The 17,176-nt window shown below is 43.7% G+C and overlaps 1 protein-coding gene across 1 annotated transcript in view; it reads left to right on the forward strand.

Annotated features, from left to right (window-relative positions):
- Positions 1 to 17,176, forward strand: part of CNTNAP2 (contactin associated protein 2) — a 1,969,961-nt gene that overhangs the window by 1,745,280 nt on the left and 207,505 nt on the right. The gene's annotated exons all lie outside the window — the stretch shown is intronic.

Below are 17,176 nucleotides of genomic sequence, written 5' to 3' on the forward strand. Positions count from 1 at the left end.
TCAAGGATACTGCAGAGGGGAGAAAGGCCACAACTCAGTCTGGGCTCAACTCTGCTGAAACAGTGGAAGAGGGTTGTTTTTCATGTGTTGTGTTTTAATTGTGGTAAAATACACAATGGCGAGTTTTTAAGAGTAGGATAGAAGAGATGCGAGGCCATCTGTGTTTGCTAACAACTTTACCCAAAGGAAAAGTAAACTTTCTCCTCTCTTCCTGGCAGGAGGTAGTTTTACAACTTGGAGTGAGGGGCCACCCTTCCCCAGGAACTAAGAGATATAGGCAGTAGCTCCCTTGATGTTTACATTTCAAAGAGACTAGAAAGACATTCCTGGGTTGTAAAACTGGCAAAAAGACTTTTGAAAAGATTTACATCTCAAAGGGGAAGAGAAAGAATTCACCATTAGGAGTTTTCTTAAGTAAATGTTTTAAGAAGAGGGAAGTCAGGAGACCAGGGTCAGGAAGAAACAGGTCTCAAGGTGAGTCAAACTGAGGGGAACACTGACGCCATCTTGGTCAGTCTATACCAACGTTTCTCTTGTAGGGTGATAGTGTGGTCCACCAGGTGGTTTCAGAGTGCCAACCCCAGCTACAGGCTGCAGGCTGCAGGCAGAACTTCCTGTGGTGCAAAAGGGAATCCATCCAGAAAAGACTTGGTGCACCCCAGATGGCAGCGGGGCCCCCATGAGGAAACACTGCTGTCAGTCATGGAGTATAGAGTAGAAGACTAGGAGATCAGGCCTGGCCTGAGTTGGCCCTGGCAAGTATTCTGTGCATTACAGAGTCAAAATGGCAAAGACCAAGGCAGGCAGAGAACCATGGGCAGACACAGACACAAAGCATTTGGAAAAAGATGAGAAGCAGAAGCAATCTTGGTGGGGAATGAGCCGCCTTACTTGAGAGTCTCTGGGATATGAAAATAAGCTGTTGTTTCTTTTTTACTTATTTTGGGAAACCCTTTACAAGGGTTGTCAAAGTCAACACAGATCTCTCCAGAACCCACAGAGGTCTAGAAAACATCCATAACTCTTGTCTTCTTTCCATGATCTCCCAGTGTAACCAAACCCAAGTCTATCTGCCCGATGCAAAGCAAAGTCAACCACTAACAACACATCAAGTCGGCAGCAAGGAGTTTGTTCAAGAGGCAGCCAAAGGAGGAGACAAAAGGACAAGCCTCAGATCCACCTCCCCAAAGTGGGAGGGAACACACTTTTGTAATCCTGGGAGTTGAGATCACACACATATTGATGAAAAGGGCAGAGTAACTTAGGACCATTCATTAGGAGAGACGTGGCATGTGCACTGAGTGATGTGGGCATAGCAGACATCCCGTATTCACCGTGGGGTGGAGACTTAATATCAGAAGAAAGCAAAATTCAGCCGCAGACTCTGTTGCCTGGTGAACTGGGAAAACCCCAGGCCCTGGGGCCTTGACCCAGCCCATCCCAGAGAGGTCGCCAGAGGTTCTTGGTCATGTCGGGAGAGATAATTCAAGGCCAGACACACAACACAGCAGATGAGCAACATAAGCGGGAAAGTTTATTCAAGTGACTGTCACCTCCCAAGATGTGAGAGAGCCCGTGAGCACAAGAGAGAGAGCTGTGTCCCACGGGACTTGGGTTTCTATCTTTTATTGACAGGTGGCAAGTGGGGAGTGGAATATATATTACTTGGGGCGGGGATTTCTTGGAAGCAGAGTTTTGTGCCTCTTATTTGGTCATGGGTTTCTAATCATGGCACTTGCCCTCTTTGGCCTGTGTGGTTTGATCTGGCTTCTTGTGGGGTGCCCCCAGGACAGCCCTCTAACTTTCCCCATAGCTGACCAAGTCTTCCTTATTGCTGGCCTCCAGGCATCCTGTTAGAACCTAATTGCCTACTTGAACAACATCAGAAGGTTATCTCAAGACAAAGAGAAGGAACTGCAGGCATGCCCTAAGAACCAGTATAACTGGATAGGGTCTTGGGTTCATCATCTCAGGTAAAGAAAGCAGGGCTTTGCTTGTTCCCAGGCTGGAACCATATCAGCTGACCCTGAGTCCAGGCTGCTGCAGAGGCACCTAGTGGGTTTGTTCGTGGGGACTGAAAAGACACGATAGCTTATGAGGAGGAAACATTTCTGTGAAAAACAAGCTTTAAACTTTCTGCTACTTTCAACTCCATTCACCCTGCAGGGCCCGGTTTCACCAGCAGCGGCCCACCCACCATCCTTCGTGAAATAATTTCTTCTCTTGAAAGTATGACAGTGTACTCACCCACTTTTCCTTCCACTTTTGCTTGCCATGACTTAGTCTCTCCTGTGAGTCTCTTCCTCTCTGTGATCACTAGATATGGAAGGTTCACAGGACCTTCCTCTCTTTTCCATCCATCCATTTCCCCAGGTGATCTTATCCAGTCCAGTGGCATCCAATACTATCTATGGACCAATGACTCTTAAATTGAAATCTCCAGGCTTCACTTCTCTCAGAAACTCTGCATGCACTTATCCAACCGTCTACTTAGCACCTCAGCTTGGATGTCCAATGGGCATCTCAGAGAAAACCTGACAGGCTCTTGATGCCTACCCCAAACCTGTTCTTCCACCAACCTTCCCATCACAGTAAATGACGTCACCACCTACCCATCTTTGCTTAAGCCCAAAATTTGGAGCTGTCCTTGATTCCTCTCCTTTGTCATCACTGCCCAGCAGGAGTGAGCCTCATGACTCTACCTGTAGACTGTGCCTGGGGTGCGTCCACTGCTCTCCATTACCACAAGTCCTACCCTAGTCAAAGCCACAGTTGTGTCTTGCTTGAACTGATGCAGGGTGTCTCCTGGCTGGTCTCCACAGTTTTGGTATGTGCCACGGACACATCAAGCTTATTTCTGCTCTAGAGCATTTGTACTGGCTGTTTCCTCTGCCTCAGAATACCTCCCCAGACACTGACGAGGCCAGACCCTTCTTGTTCTTTATGTCTCAGCTTCCATTACCTTCTCAGAGAGGCCTTCTCTGACCACTCAATCAAAAGTAAGCAGTCACATTCTCCTTAGTGTGATATTTTCATTTCTTTTTGTGTCCTTCCCCTAGACAGTAGGCTCCATGACAACAGAGATCTAGAATAATGTCGCAATGGTTGCCCAGTGAGTACTGGCTGAATATACAGTAGAATGAATAAGTGAATGGTATCGTGTTTATTACTTCTCTGCGTTAATAGTCATATGGCCATCTTTGGAAATACCTTTTTTCAATGGATACCACAGACTGAAATCAAGCATAACAGAAGCCAAAAAACAAACAAACAAACAGGAGACAGAGAGTCTCAGAATTTTATGAAAGATAGCATCTCAATGCAGTCTAGTCCCTAAATACAGTTTTCAGTCTCCCTCTTTCAAGGTGAAGCCTTATCTGTTTGGCAGTAGCCGAGACGCTAGCTAGGACCCTAATGCAAAGAACTTCAGACCTGACCCTTATAACTGGTCCCCTGCTTCTCCCCCAGACACAGATAGGGAGCAGTATGGCTGGAAACCACAGCCAGCAGGAAAATAATGAAATAAAATGATTTACTGGGTAAAATGGTAGTATAAACATCACTAAATGAAATCAGTAAACTATCTGCAAAGCAAAAGGGCAAATAAAATACAGAGGTCGCTTCCATAGAACTGCCTCCTGCCCCTTCACCCCACCACGGGTGAAGCCACCCACAAGTAAGTCACCCTACGTTTTCCTACCCTCGGGCCTTTAGTGGGCAAAGCCTACCAGCTTTAACAATTCCGGCTCTCTCTTTTAGTTAGAGTTTTAACATATTAAGTAAGTTAGGATACACATCATTTTCACCTTGGTTTCTTACACTCCCAACATAATCAGATTGACAGTGTGCTTTTATCCTCTTTTGAGACCCAACAAGGTAGCCTGTGAACCGCCTGTTTCCACAGGGGCTGGACCACTCTTCTAAGGCAGAGGTCACACGCGTGGAAGCGTTTAGAGAGATTCGGGACAAACGAATAGAGGCGATCCTGCTGTTCACCTTCTGCGCAAAATAGCTCATGTGTCGCAAACAAGTGTTTCAGGGGCTCTGTGGTCCTCCTCCCCATTTTCTCATGACAACTGATGGGCACGGTCTGATCCAGAGAAGTCATTTTAAAGAATTTTTTTTAATGTTTATTTATTTATTTTGAAAGAAAGAGAGAGAGAGCAGAGGAGGGGCAGAGAGAGAGGGAGAGAGAATCCCAAGCAGGCTCCACGCTGTTAGTGCAGAGCCTGACGTGGGGCTCGAACTCACAAACCGGGAGATCATGACCTGAGCTGAAACCAAGAGTCGGAAGCTACACCACTGAGGCACCCAGCCCCGCCCCCCCCCCCCCGCAAAAAAAGTTGTTTTAATGCCAAGACACCAACTTTGCAATCAGCATGGAGAATTTTTTTCAACAGATTCACAATTTCACATACACATTTTTTATTCTTTCTATGAGGATCGAACTAGAGATCGTGACCGTAAATGGCAGCTGTCGCACAGAAAAAGATTGTAATCAAAGAAATTAGTATCATGATGCAACTGTTGAGGAGAGGATGAGAACTCATAGCCCCACCGCCCCTCTGGCGATTCCCTGAGGAGGTGAAACAACCCCACTTCACTAGCCCGAGTGAGAGAGAGGGAGAAAAAGAGAGAGAGAAAGAGAGAGGGAGAGCGAGAGCTGTGAGCACAGTTACCCCGTAGATGGCTTATTCTACCCTCCCCTCTCCCATCAACCCTCCTGTCCGGGGTTCTGCCCAGCAGGAACGCATGCGGCCCACCCTCACCTCCCGGTCCTGTCATCATATCCTAGCGGTATTCCTCGCTCATTTTAATTTCTCTTTGTCACGCTTCATCTTTCTTCCCAATTCCCAGTTCTGTTCTCTCCCCCTTGCTGGCACCCGCTCGAGTGTATTTTATGTGTGGCCTCCCAGCCCCACGCTCTATATACCTGTTCAAAATATATGTATGTTTTGGAAACTTGATAGTATTGCCTTTTGCGTGTCGTGATTTATATAAATGGTATTGTACTACAAATCTCATCTGTTTCTTGCTTTTTCACGCAGCCTTAGGTTTTTAAGATGTATTTGTATAGCTCTGTGAATACTGTGGTACAGTGTTCCATTATGTGTACATCCACACTTTATTTATTCTGTCCCCTAAAGATGGATACCTGAATTCCCCGAAATCTTGGCACCTGCAGCCAGTCCGTGAATACGTTTATGCACGTCCCCCTGTTGTTCGAGGGTTTCTTCTGTGCATGCATGTATATGTGTGTGTGTGTGTGTGTGTGTGTGTGTGTGCATGTGCGCATGTCCAGGAGAATTACTGCATTGTAGGGGATCTGCATGCTTACTTTACCAAGTATTGCTTGTCTGATCAGTTTCTGAGTGTAAACTTCAAACCTTATTGGTCGAATTATCCATTTCTGTCCATAGTCTATCATTGGTAGCTCTGTATAATTTGAGGCTGTTTTGCTAGCTAAATGAGTCAGTTCGTGATCTTTTTGATTTATGGCATCTTCATTCACTATGATGTTTTCCATCTCAGTTTTATCTTTGCTCTTAAAACTACTGCAGTGCCCTCCTCGTTGCTATTAATATTTGCCTGGTGCTTTTGTACAGGTGTTTGTATCCTTTTATTGTATCTCAGATATCATAATGCAGAATCTCTTAAAAATCTAATTTGAGAATCTCTATTCACTTATTGTAACTACTGTTATTTCATAAGGGAAGATTTCTGCCATCTTACCTTGTGTTTTTGATTTACTGTGTTTTGTTTATTTGTTTGCCTGCCCACCCACCCCCATCTACTTTCCATTGATCAAACTGAATATTACTCTACTGATTTGAAAGTTATAGATTCCACTTTCATTCTTCTGGCATCTATTCCTAACTTATTAAGACACATACTTATGCTTTTTTTCCCTGTCATCCACAAAAACAAATCAATATCACTGTTCTGAATAAGACAAAGACCAAGAACACTCTGACCTCCTTCCCCACCTCACTGCCTGCCGTGGTGATATCATTTAGAGTTTTAATTGCAGAATCTTATCAACATACTTATTTTAATTACATTTACTAGGTTTTTCTTATTTCCCATATCTTATCACCTCTTGGATTCAGTTCCCTTCTTACTCAAGAGCAGTTCGAAGAAAGACTGTATAGGGGGGTGCCTGGGTGGCTCAGTCGTTTGAGTGTCTGACTTCAGCTCAGGTCATGATCTCACAGTTCGTGAGTTGAAGCCCCGTGTCCGGCTCTGTGCTGACAGCTCAGAGCCTGGAGCCTGCTTCAGATTCTCTGTCTCCCTTTCTCTCTGTCCCTCCCCTGCTCATGCTCTCTCTCTCTCTCTCTCAAAAATAAATAAACTTTTTTTTTTTTTAATTTTTTTTTCAACGTTTTTTATTTATTTTTGGGACAGAGAGAGACAGAGCATGAACGGGGGAGGGTCAGAGAGAGAGGGAGACACAGAATCGGAAACAGGCTCCAGGCTCCGAGCCATCAGCCCAGAGCCTGACGCGGGGCTCGAACTCACGGACCGTGAGATCGTGACCTGGCTGAAGTCGGAGGCTTAACCGACTGCGCCACCCAGGCGCCCCTAAACTTTTTTTTTAAGAAGAAAGAGTGCATAGGTGAATCCTTCCAAGACACATGCTTACAAATATCTTTACTGGTGGCCATATTTAAATCAATACTGTCTTTTATCAACAATGTTGCTCTTGAGAAGTTAGATGTAAGCTACATTCTTATTATTGAACTTCTTTCTCTTTTCTTTTAATGTTTCTTCACTTAATGCAGCACTCTCAGCCTTTTGGGGGCCAGTCTGCTAAAGCCTGTTTTCCTCTTCCCAGAAAGATGTTTTATATGAGTAACATAAAATATACTAAATTACGAAAGAAACCAAGCATAGTGAAATTAAGTTATCAAACATCTAAAACAGCAAATTAGTGATACAATAGTAATATTAGTGCTGTAAATAACAAGACCTAGCATCACATCTAATCACTACCTGAAGTTCAAACTCCTCATGAACATAAATGATACTTCAAAAGATCTATAACTCTAATGTAATAGGAACATGTCTATGATTTTCTATCAGCAGTAGTGATGCAGGTACCACTAATCCTGCTGCAATTTTCCCTACAGTCCTAATTGAAGAACATGCTAAATTTTCATTGAGAGGCTACTGAAAATTTTGAACATGGAAGGTGTTTCCCATCCTATTCTCCAGCCTCCTGACTCCCATACACAAATGCCTGGGCTTTGGGGCTCTGGTTAAGAACCACAGCTATAAGCATAGGTGTGGGGTTTTTTTCTTATCTACTCTGTTTAGTATTAATATATATCTTATATACTTCTGTTATTAGTATATCGTATATACTCTGTTTAGTAGGAGCCTCTTCATTCTGTTCTAGAATATTCTGAGTCATTATTTCTTCAAACAGTTCCTTCCCCCCAGTTTCTCTTTTCTTTTGAGGTTATTGGTACACACATGACAACACTTCTGCCCTCCATAGTCCTTAACTTTTTGTTTATTATTTTAACCACTTTATCCTTTCCTGTTGCCTTTGAGGAGGGTTTATTGACCCCATATTTCAACTGCCTAAAATGTTCTTCTGCTCTATCTAGTCTGCTCTCCAATCCCTCCTTAGAAATCTTTATTTATTATTATATTATGGTTTTCTAATTCTCGACATCTCCAACCAATTCTTCTTCATAATGGTTTGTCTTGGCCCCATGTTTCCAGTATCACGGAGGAATCATTATGCTAATCTCGCTGCTCTTTTATGTCAGCACAGTAATTAAGATGACGATTATGTTGGCTCCTGTGTGCCTGCTGTCTTGCATTTCTGTCCCTCCTGATACAGGAGTCCTTCCCTCATAGCGTGGGCTTTCCTCCAAGGCCTTGTCAACATGTGAGCTCATGTCCGTTCCCTTGAGATTACAAAATGCATCCTCCAGTGTTGTCTGCCTGAGGGGAGAAGTTAACACTCAGGCCCTGGGCTGTGCTCCTCAAGGAAAGTTGAGCGTGAGGAGAAGACGTTCATCTCGGGATGTGGAAGGGCTAGTTCCCATCCACATCAACCCCTTCCTGTTTCCACCTCCAGGTGTCTCTCACGTCCCCACGCACAACTTCAAAAAGCCTCCCTCCCACCCAGGCAGGGACAGCCATCTTGTGCTGTAACTGATTCTTCAACCAGAGGTGTATCTTCACCCACTAGAGCTGTTCTCTCAGTACTACACCTAAAGGTCTGTCTCAAAAATAAGCAGATCAAATAGCCCCTCATGGTTTCCTTGTTTTCTGTGACCTGCCCATACTATTTAACATTCATACCCAAGGCGTCCTTGCAGTCTTGACCTCAGAATGTGCCACTGTTCTGTCCTCAGCCTCTCTGCTAGCTCCTCTCTTTCCCTCCCCTTCATCCCCACGGCTCCTCTTCTGTTCCTCCACCCTCGTGTCTTGGAAAGCTCATACATCCTGGGAGGGTGGTGATCAGAGCCATTCCGATCCCTCCCAGATCCATAAATCCTGGGACTAGCATCTGCAAAGCCTTGTTTGAAGTCTGCAGTCTGCGAGGGGGACAACAAAGTGACAGGTGGAAGGAGCACTGGGGGTTCTTGACTCTGGATGAAAGAGACCAGATCTGGTTGTTTAAAAAGTAAAGACTTTAGAAGACAGATAATGAAGACAGAGAGAGAGGTGAATCAGCCCAGTTCAAGTTCCCAGCCTCGTGTGTGTGTGTGTGTGTGTGTGTGTGTGTGTGTGTGTGTGTCCGAGAGAGAGAATCTAGGATATGTTAAATACATTAAAACCAACAGAAAGAAGAGGCTTATTTTGCTCCAAAGATAAGCAGTATTCACCAGCAGGACACATAACAGGAACAATAACATACAGATATTTGTAAAAGAAATACCTGGAGTTCTAAGCTGATGTATTTAAATTTGGGGTTTGCGTTGAAATCTACTAAAGTGCTGTGAATACTCTAACATTTGGGTCTAAGATGTGGTGGTTTATCGCTGTATTCTCTCTCAGCTCCCACTTCTCTAAGGGACTTGGAACTGTATTAATTGATGCCACGAGCTGCCCTCTGAACCAGCACCGTCAGACCGGGTATGGGGGGGGGGGGGGCGGTGAGCCACCACCCACCAGCTGGGGCTAAAACCCATAGCCGCTCTGGTTTTAAAGTTGAACTTGAGCTTTTGAACCAAGCAAAAATATAATTTCAATAACGGCATCAAAGAAATGGTCTCTCTGTTGACCTTGAGATCGGTGTGGACAGCTCTGTTCCTGGTTCTGAACTGTCAGCACTGCATTCCCTTTTTGGCTTCAGCCATCCTTGTAGCTTCAGGGACAGTATTTTTCCAAGCAGTGAATGACTTATATTAATCATTCTGTCAGCATTTTCCATTTAAGCAGAGCAATGCCTAGAAACATATGTAGAAGAATCTCCTGTGATGCAAGCCCAAAAACCAAGATGGCAGCCATTAGCAGGAGTGCAAGCTTAAGAGCTGGATAGCCTGGCAGTGGATTATGGCCAATGGCCACTTCTTAGCTGTTTAACACTGGGCACATCGAGTCTCTTGGTCTCAGTTTCTTCACCTATAAAGTAAGGATGATAATAATTATCTCTGAGAGTTAGAACATGTAGTTTGGAAGAGTATCTTGTACAGCTAGTATCCGACTAATATTAGCTTTTGAAACAGGTAATAATTTATTATGCTTGCCCTGCCACTGTGGCCTCCAGAATGAATTCAGACCTCCTACATCCTCCCCATCTCAGAGCAACTCACATTTAGATGCGCATAACTGTTCCGTGCTATCAGAAACCCAGTATTCCCTCGGCCTTTATTTTGAAGTCTCCTTCTAGTTTAAATAGTTTGGATTCACAGATTCTGCATGTCCTTTGCCCTGAGGACATAAGAAAATCCATGCAGTAATAATGAACTTTAGGAAAAAATCTATTCTATTGAATGAAGTTATGAATGAGCACTCACGAACATTATCTGCAAAAGCAATTCTCCAAACCCACGCTCTCTGTGTAAAAACTTTTTCATACATGCCCTCCGATATCTAGCTGACATAGGCTTCCCTGATCAATACTTGTCGATCATGCAGCTGCACTGAATAATGTGATCCCATCCTTCAACCCTCCCCACTCCTGAGAAATCTTCGCCATTCTGAGGCTCTCATCTTAACCAGTAATGGCGGTTTATTTTACACACCTGTACTGACACTGCAGGCTTTTTTCTTATAGGTTCAAGTGGAGCATCAAGACCTAAGAGACAGTGGTAACATGTAGAGTGAGAGATACAGCGGGTACGGCATCTGCAATGAGGGAGGCCAGGCCTGTCCAAGCACATAGTCGTGTTTGCCCGCTCACGAGCACAGGCCAGGAATGGCTGCCCTGGAGTAGGGTGGGGGGGGGGGGGGGTGGTCACCTGGACCCGGAGAGGTCACACCAGTCTTTTATCCCCTCCCAATCACTGGTGCAAGGCCTTCGTGCCAGCTCACAGTTCCCCAAATGCAAATATGGTCCCGCACAGCAGACAAGAGAGAGAGAACACACCGGCCTAATCCCGGATCTTCCAGGAACACAGTGCAGTTCAAAGGTCTTTCTCTCAGGCAGGCCTGGACCAGCCAAGCTTGATGCCAACCCTTTACTCACTGTACGAGCCTGCTCAGGCTGCCATAACAACATACCCACAGATCAGGGGCTTAAATAACAAACCTGTTCTGGAAGCCGCAAGTCCAAGATCCAGATGCCAGGGTTGGTTTTTCCTGAGGCCTCTCTCCTAGCTTTGTAGACTGTTGCTTCTCGCTATGTCCTCACAGGGCCATTTTCCTGTGTGCACACAGCCCCATGTGTCTCTTCCTCTTCTGAGAAAGGACACCAGTCACAGGAGATGAGAGCCTCACCCCTACCGTCGCATTTAACCTTAATTACCTCTGTAAAGGCCCTATCCCCCAAATATAATCACACTGGGGGTTAGTCTTCAACGTAGGGATTTGGGGGCAACGGAGTGCTTTCCAAAACACCAAAGGATTCAGGTTTCTGTACGCTCACCTTAGCCCTATTTAATTTATTCCAAGTCTCTACTTCTGTAGAATTTTGTTTATAATAAATAACAGTAATAACGACAGCTACCATTAACTGAGCATTACCACAAAGGAATGTATTATCCTCCGTTATTAATATGACCCTGCAAGGTGCTTATTGTTATGCTAATTTCACACACCAGGAGACTGGAGCCCCAGAGGGCCTGGGGAGATCACACAGGCAGTGAGCAGCAAAGCCAATGTAGGAAAGTAGATCTTTGTTTTTGTTTTTTTTTAACGTTTATTTATTTTTTTTTTAATTTTTTTTTAACATTTATTTATTTTTGAGACAGAGAGAGACAGAGCATGAACAGGGGAGGGGCAGAGAGAGAGGGAGACACAGAATCTGAAACAGGCTCCAGGCTCTGAGCTGTCAGCACAGAGCCCGACGCGGGGCTCGAACTCACGGACTGTGAGATCATGACCTGAGCCGAAGTCGGACGCTTAACCGACCAAGCCACCCAGGCGCCCCAACGTTTATTTATTTTTGAGACAGAGAGAGACAGAGCATGAACAGGGGAGGGTCAGAGAGAGGGAGACACAGAATCCAAAGCAGGATCCAGGCCTCGAGCTGTCAGCACAGAGCCCGACGCGGGGCTCGAACTCACGGACCGCGAGATCATGACCTGAGCTGAAGTCAGCCGCTCAACCGACTGAGCCACCCAGGCGCCCCTGTTTTTATTTTTTTAATTTTTTTGACATGTATTCACTTTTGAGAAACAGGGAGAGATAGAGCGTGCATCGGGGTGGGACAGAGAGAGAGGGAGACACAGAATGGGAAGCAGGCTCCAGGCTCTGAGCTGTCAGCACAGAGCCCGACGAGGGGCTCCAACTCAGGAACCGTGAGATCATGACCCGAGCTGAAGTCGGCGCTTAATCAGCTGAGCCACCCAGGCACCCCTGAAAGTAGGTCTTTGTGACCACAGCTCATGCTTTCCTCACCCCCGTTTGCTGCCTCTGGTCTGTCACACTGTGCCTTGCGTCACAGCGTACCGTGAGTGACGCTTGCCATTAACCCTCGGGCAAGAAGTAGGTCTCCTCCGTCTCTTTAGCAACGCCTTTCCCAACACCTTGCACGTGTGAACCGGCCAGTGGCTTTGTGTTTCTCACCACCGTGCAGCAACTCCCCTTTATACCCGTCCTTCCCCTCCCACCTGCTTCCCCCCACCTGCGGGCAGCACCCCCCTGCCTCTTTATCCTGAAGCCCTCTTCCCAGGGATATGCTCTTGGATACTCTTCCTTTTTTAAAGAAAAGTGTATTTATTTACTGTGAGAGAGAAAGAGAGAGAGAGAGGCAGGAGAAGGGGAGAGAGAGAGAGAGAGAAAGAATCCCAAGCAGGTTCCGCATAGTCAGCGCGGAGCCCGACAAAGGGCTCAGACTCCTGAACCTCAAGATCATGACCTGAGCTGGAATCGAGAGTCAGAGTCTTAATCGACTGGGCCACCCAGGCGCCCCTTGGATGCTCTTTCCTTTAGCTTCTCAGTGAAGTTATCCTGATGGCCCTATTTAAGATTGTAACCACCCCCACACCACTCCTACTCCTGATCGCACTTAACCCTACCTGACTTCTTTTTCTCATAGTGGACGTTACCTTCTAACACACAATGTACTTCACATGCTTATTGAGTTTATTGTTCAATTTTTCCCTTCCCTTCTGCAAGTTGGTAAGCTTTCCAAGGGTGAGGACTTTCTAAAGACCTTCCAAACATCTAGACAAGGACTGGCTCATAGTAGATATGAAATAAATAATTATTGATGGATACATTAGATTTCCCATGTGTAAGCCTTGGTGTGATTCCTTTCTGGGGTGAATGAATGGCCAGTCTCTCTAGGCAAGGATACTCTGTAATCCTACTTAGCTCCTTAGAAAAAGACTAAGCTCTGAGTTTGACAACATTGTATTTTTAGAATTCCTCTTGATCATTATTTTCACCTGTTTTGCTTCATTTACTACCTGATTCTTTTTGCCCCAATCCTTTGTGCTTTTGGCGGTTGTATTATTCATTATGGGTAGATAAAGTCTTTTCATAATTAATCTTTAATTGCAATACTGGAATAGCATTTCACATGAAAAATGATTTACAAATTAAACCCACATCTCACCCTGGGTAATTATCACAGGTCTGACTAATGTGCATAAAGCCCTCGCAAGGCAGGGAGCGCTCTCCAATGACAGTGTGTTGATTTTTTAATTAACAAAGGTTAAGTAGCATTTTTGCTTGCAGACCTACAATTTAAACTTCTGACATTTGTCACCAAGAAAGATTTCTATAGAGCACATAAGTTGAACTCAAGTAATTATCACCGGTTCTAGTGTATTAACATCTTTTGCATAACACATAATGACCATTTTCGGGACAAAACATTTTTTCCTTCATATCGACTAGATCAGTAAAAGTACTTTCCAGCTCACTGACCCATTTAATAAATCAGGGGTCATCTAAGTAAGAAAAGTGCATAATTTATTTAGTTTTCTTTTATACAGAGAGAAATGGAGTATTCCACTTACCTGCTTTATGAATTAAGAAGAGGGAGTACAAAACCTTATGTAATGAATGCAACAAATAAAAATTAGAACACAGTCATATTTTATGGTCAATTAACAGAAGTGGGGGGAAGGTCAGGCAATGGTACAAAGAAGTAAAGTTAGGAGAAACAGAGTAATTTACTGAAATAAAGAGATGGAGACACATAAACACAGAGGGAGGTTGTACATCACGAGCTGGACTAATTTAGAGCTGAAAGGAACCAGAGACAGAATCTAGTTCAAACCCCCTTTTTATGGACAGGAAAACCTGATGCTGAGAGAGATTAAGTGACTTGATGAGACCCACGCACCTAACCTAGAATGGTCAACAGCCGTGATAGGGAGAGATATACAGACGCAGAGGCAGAATGACTGATAGATGTAGAGCCTCAGAATGGCCACGACCAGAAGGAATCAAAGACAAAGAGGCAGAGAGACAGAAAAACCCCTTGAGGACTGTATACAGAAATAATTAAGTACATACACATAAATCTGTTTACCTTAGTCACATAATAAAAATATGATCTAACCTAGATTTATTTGTTCTGCCAACTGGACCTTTTCAAATCTCCAAAAATTTTTTTCGTCTTAACATTGAAAACATTCTTCTTCAAACTTGCAACTATTAGTAAGACCCATTAAATAGAAGTTATTTCTAAATTACAATACATTCTGGATAGATTGAAGATCACAGTGCTAAGAGAAGTAAAATCATAAAAGTGCTAGAAGAAAATATAGTTGAATAATTATATTATTTTGGATTGGGTTTATTATATTATTTTTAGGTTAGGCTTTATAAAAGCTTAATACCAAAGGCACAAACTGTACAAATAAGAAAGATGGAGGGGACTATATAAACAACATAAACATTCATAGAGAAAAAGAAACACCATATATAAGTTAAAGACACAGTCTGGAAGAATATAGTCGCCAAATTTATAACAGAGTTAAAGCCAAAAATACTGTTATTGATCAATAAGAAACATACCCTCTCCTATTTCCCCCAAATAGGAAAAGACATGAAGAACCAAAAACTAACAGCGGTGAGAACATAAAAATGTATTCAACTCACAGTGTTTGAAGCAATGCAAATTAAAACAATAAGCTCTTCTTTTTTTTTTTTTTTTTTTTTTTTTTTTTAGCCTATAAATTCAAAAGCATTCTGCCAAGTATCCCAATAGACGTGGAAAAGGTGGGAATCTCATGCCCTACCCGTGAAATACAGATTGACAAATTCTTAGAGGCAATTGTACTCCAAATGCTTTTAAAATGTATCTGCCTTTGTATCCAGCGACTGCACTTCTAAGAATTAATTCTAAGGACATATTGAACAAGTGTGCAAAGGTTTTTACAAGGGTATTTATTAGAGTGTCCTGTAAAATGAAAATGGGCGTGAGCTTAAAAGCCCAATGGTAGGAATGGCAAAATAAGTTACAGAGCATTCACAAGATGAGATGCTTCGCAGATGGCAAACGAGATGTTCCAGTTGTACGTTTATTGCTTGGAGAACGTTTTATGATATATTAAGTGCAAAAAGCAAATTTCAAACCAACGTGCATATCGTGCTCTCACTTCTTCCTTTGTTTTATTTTTTCACACATATGTATGTTCATAGCTAAAAGTAGAAAAGGCTATGTGCTGAAAGTAGTAGTTACAGCTGAGTAGCATTCCAGATTCTCTTCTTCATCTTGCTTATCAGTGTGTTTATGGTTTCCGCACTGAAAAACTATTACGTTTGTAATAAGGAAAAGGGGCAGGAGATATCGAAAAACAATGATTTAAAGATTTCTGTGTATTTTGATAGGATATAATTGTCTTAATTGACTAGCAATGAAAATTCAAACGGCTAGGCGTTTATTGAACAAGAGGCCCTTTGGAAAGCCCTGACTGCAAAAGCGAAAGCCACGGTCACTAAAATGATAGACACCAAATTGAAATGTTAACACGTGGATTGGAATTCTTCCAAATCATAGCAAAGGCCCAAATTCTCTTCAGCGCAGGGGTGTATGAAGCTGGGCTGACGAGCAGATTGCAAAGTGGGAAATCCTTCAAAGTGGCTGTTTTTAATAACTTCCTTTGCCATCTACTATTCCGGAGCTTTGATCAAACAGAGCATTGGCCTCCCTTCAACTAATCCTCTACTCAATTATTTCATTTGATAATAAATAACAGTCCCTGGAGAATCATCATTCAAACCTATGTACTACACAATGAGAGAATGCGAGGCTTGGGTTTATAAAGATAACAGAGCCAGTCACTTGCCATTTCAGGGCTGAGGATTTACAGACATAAGCAAACGAATACATCTCTGCGCCTAAAGCCTTTGATCCACCCGCCCTGTCTGATGAGTCCCCTCGATGGCGTGCTTCTTCTCAACATACCAGAATAAGTGATCAGAATCCATCCCCAGCTACCAGTCTCATCCAAACACTGACAACCCAATTGATCACCCCACTTTTAAAGGCATCCCAGCCTATATCTCGGAAACATGTACATCGATGGGGACGCTGACCCTGAAGCCCTTCTTCTGCATTAAGTGGTCAACACAGAACAGAATACCATATGCTCGAGATTAAGACAGAACTAACACAACTTTGCCACTGTGGAGCTATGACTCCTTGAGTAAACCTCTGAACTTTCCTAAGCTTCAGGCTTCTCATCCGTACAGTGGGGATAATGATGATAATGCCCACCTCGCCAGGCTGTTGGGTGAATCGGGTGAATGACATAAGTAAGGTGCTTCGTAGAGTGCCTACTACATCGCCCTCAAGAGAAGGTCACTTTGGGGTTTTTTTGTTTTTTTTTTTTAACGTTTATTTATTTTTGAGACCGAGAGAGACAGAGCATGAACGGGGGAGGGTCACAGAGAGAGGGAGACACAGAATCTGAAACAGGCTCCAGGCTCTGAGCTGTCAGCACAGAGCCCGATGCGGGGCTCGAACCCACGGACCGTGAGATCATGACCTGAGCCGAAGTCGGACGCTTAACCGACCAAGCCACCCAGGCGCCCCGAGAAGGTCACTTTGTTAACGGTATTTTTTTCTAAATCCCCAGCAGATATTTCTTTTAATAATTTTAATGACCGATCATTTTATTTAATTTCCAGAAAAGTCATTACTCCAAGACGCAGACATGTGTGTAAGCTTGAGCTCCTCCTTTTGTACCAGCTGCTTAAAAAAATCGTAGCCAAGGTTCTTCTAGACATAATTAAATTCACTTGTGATATAATGCTCCAATGACTCAATGAAATTTGTTAGGAATATTCTAATATTTTCATGCTCATGAGCCTCTAACGCTGTAACTTAGGAAATCACAGTGAAATGCTCTTTGTGCTATATGTCTTGCAATGGCATTTAGACAAAAGCGGTAAAATCTAACCTGACCTGGTAATAAGTGTGCTATGGCTGACTTCCATGTAAAATTATCAATTCCAACTTCTGACCACCCCAGAAGCCCCGGGAAGCCTTCATGTGAACTTCAAAGCCAAGTATTTCCTAAGACAAAAACCAGGACCCAGGTCGTGTGGTCACATTTCAAATGGATTTATGCCTTCCAACTAATTGACT

Source organism: Panthera onca, chromosome A2 (genome assembly GCF_046562875.1).
Source record: "Panthera onca isolate mPanOnc1 chromosome A2, mPanOnc1 haplotype 2, whole genome shotgun sequence".
Taxonomy (NCBI): domain Eukaryota; kingdom Metazoa; phylum Chordata; class Mammalia; order Carnivora; family Felidae; genus Panthera; species Panthera onca.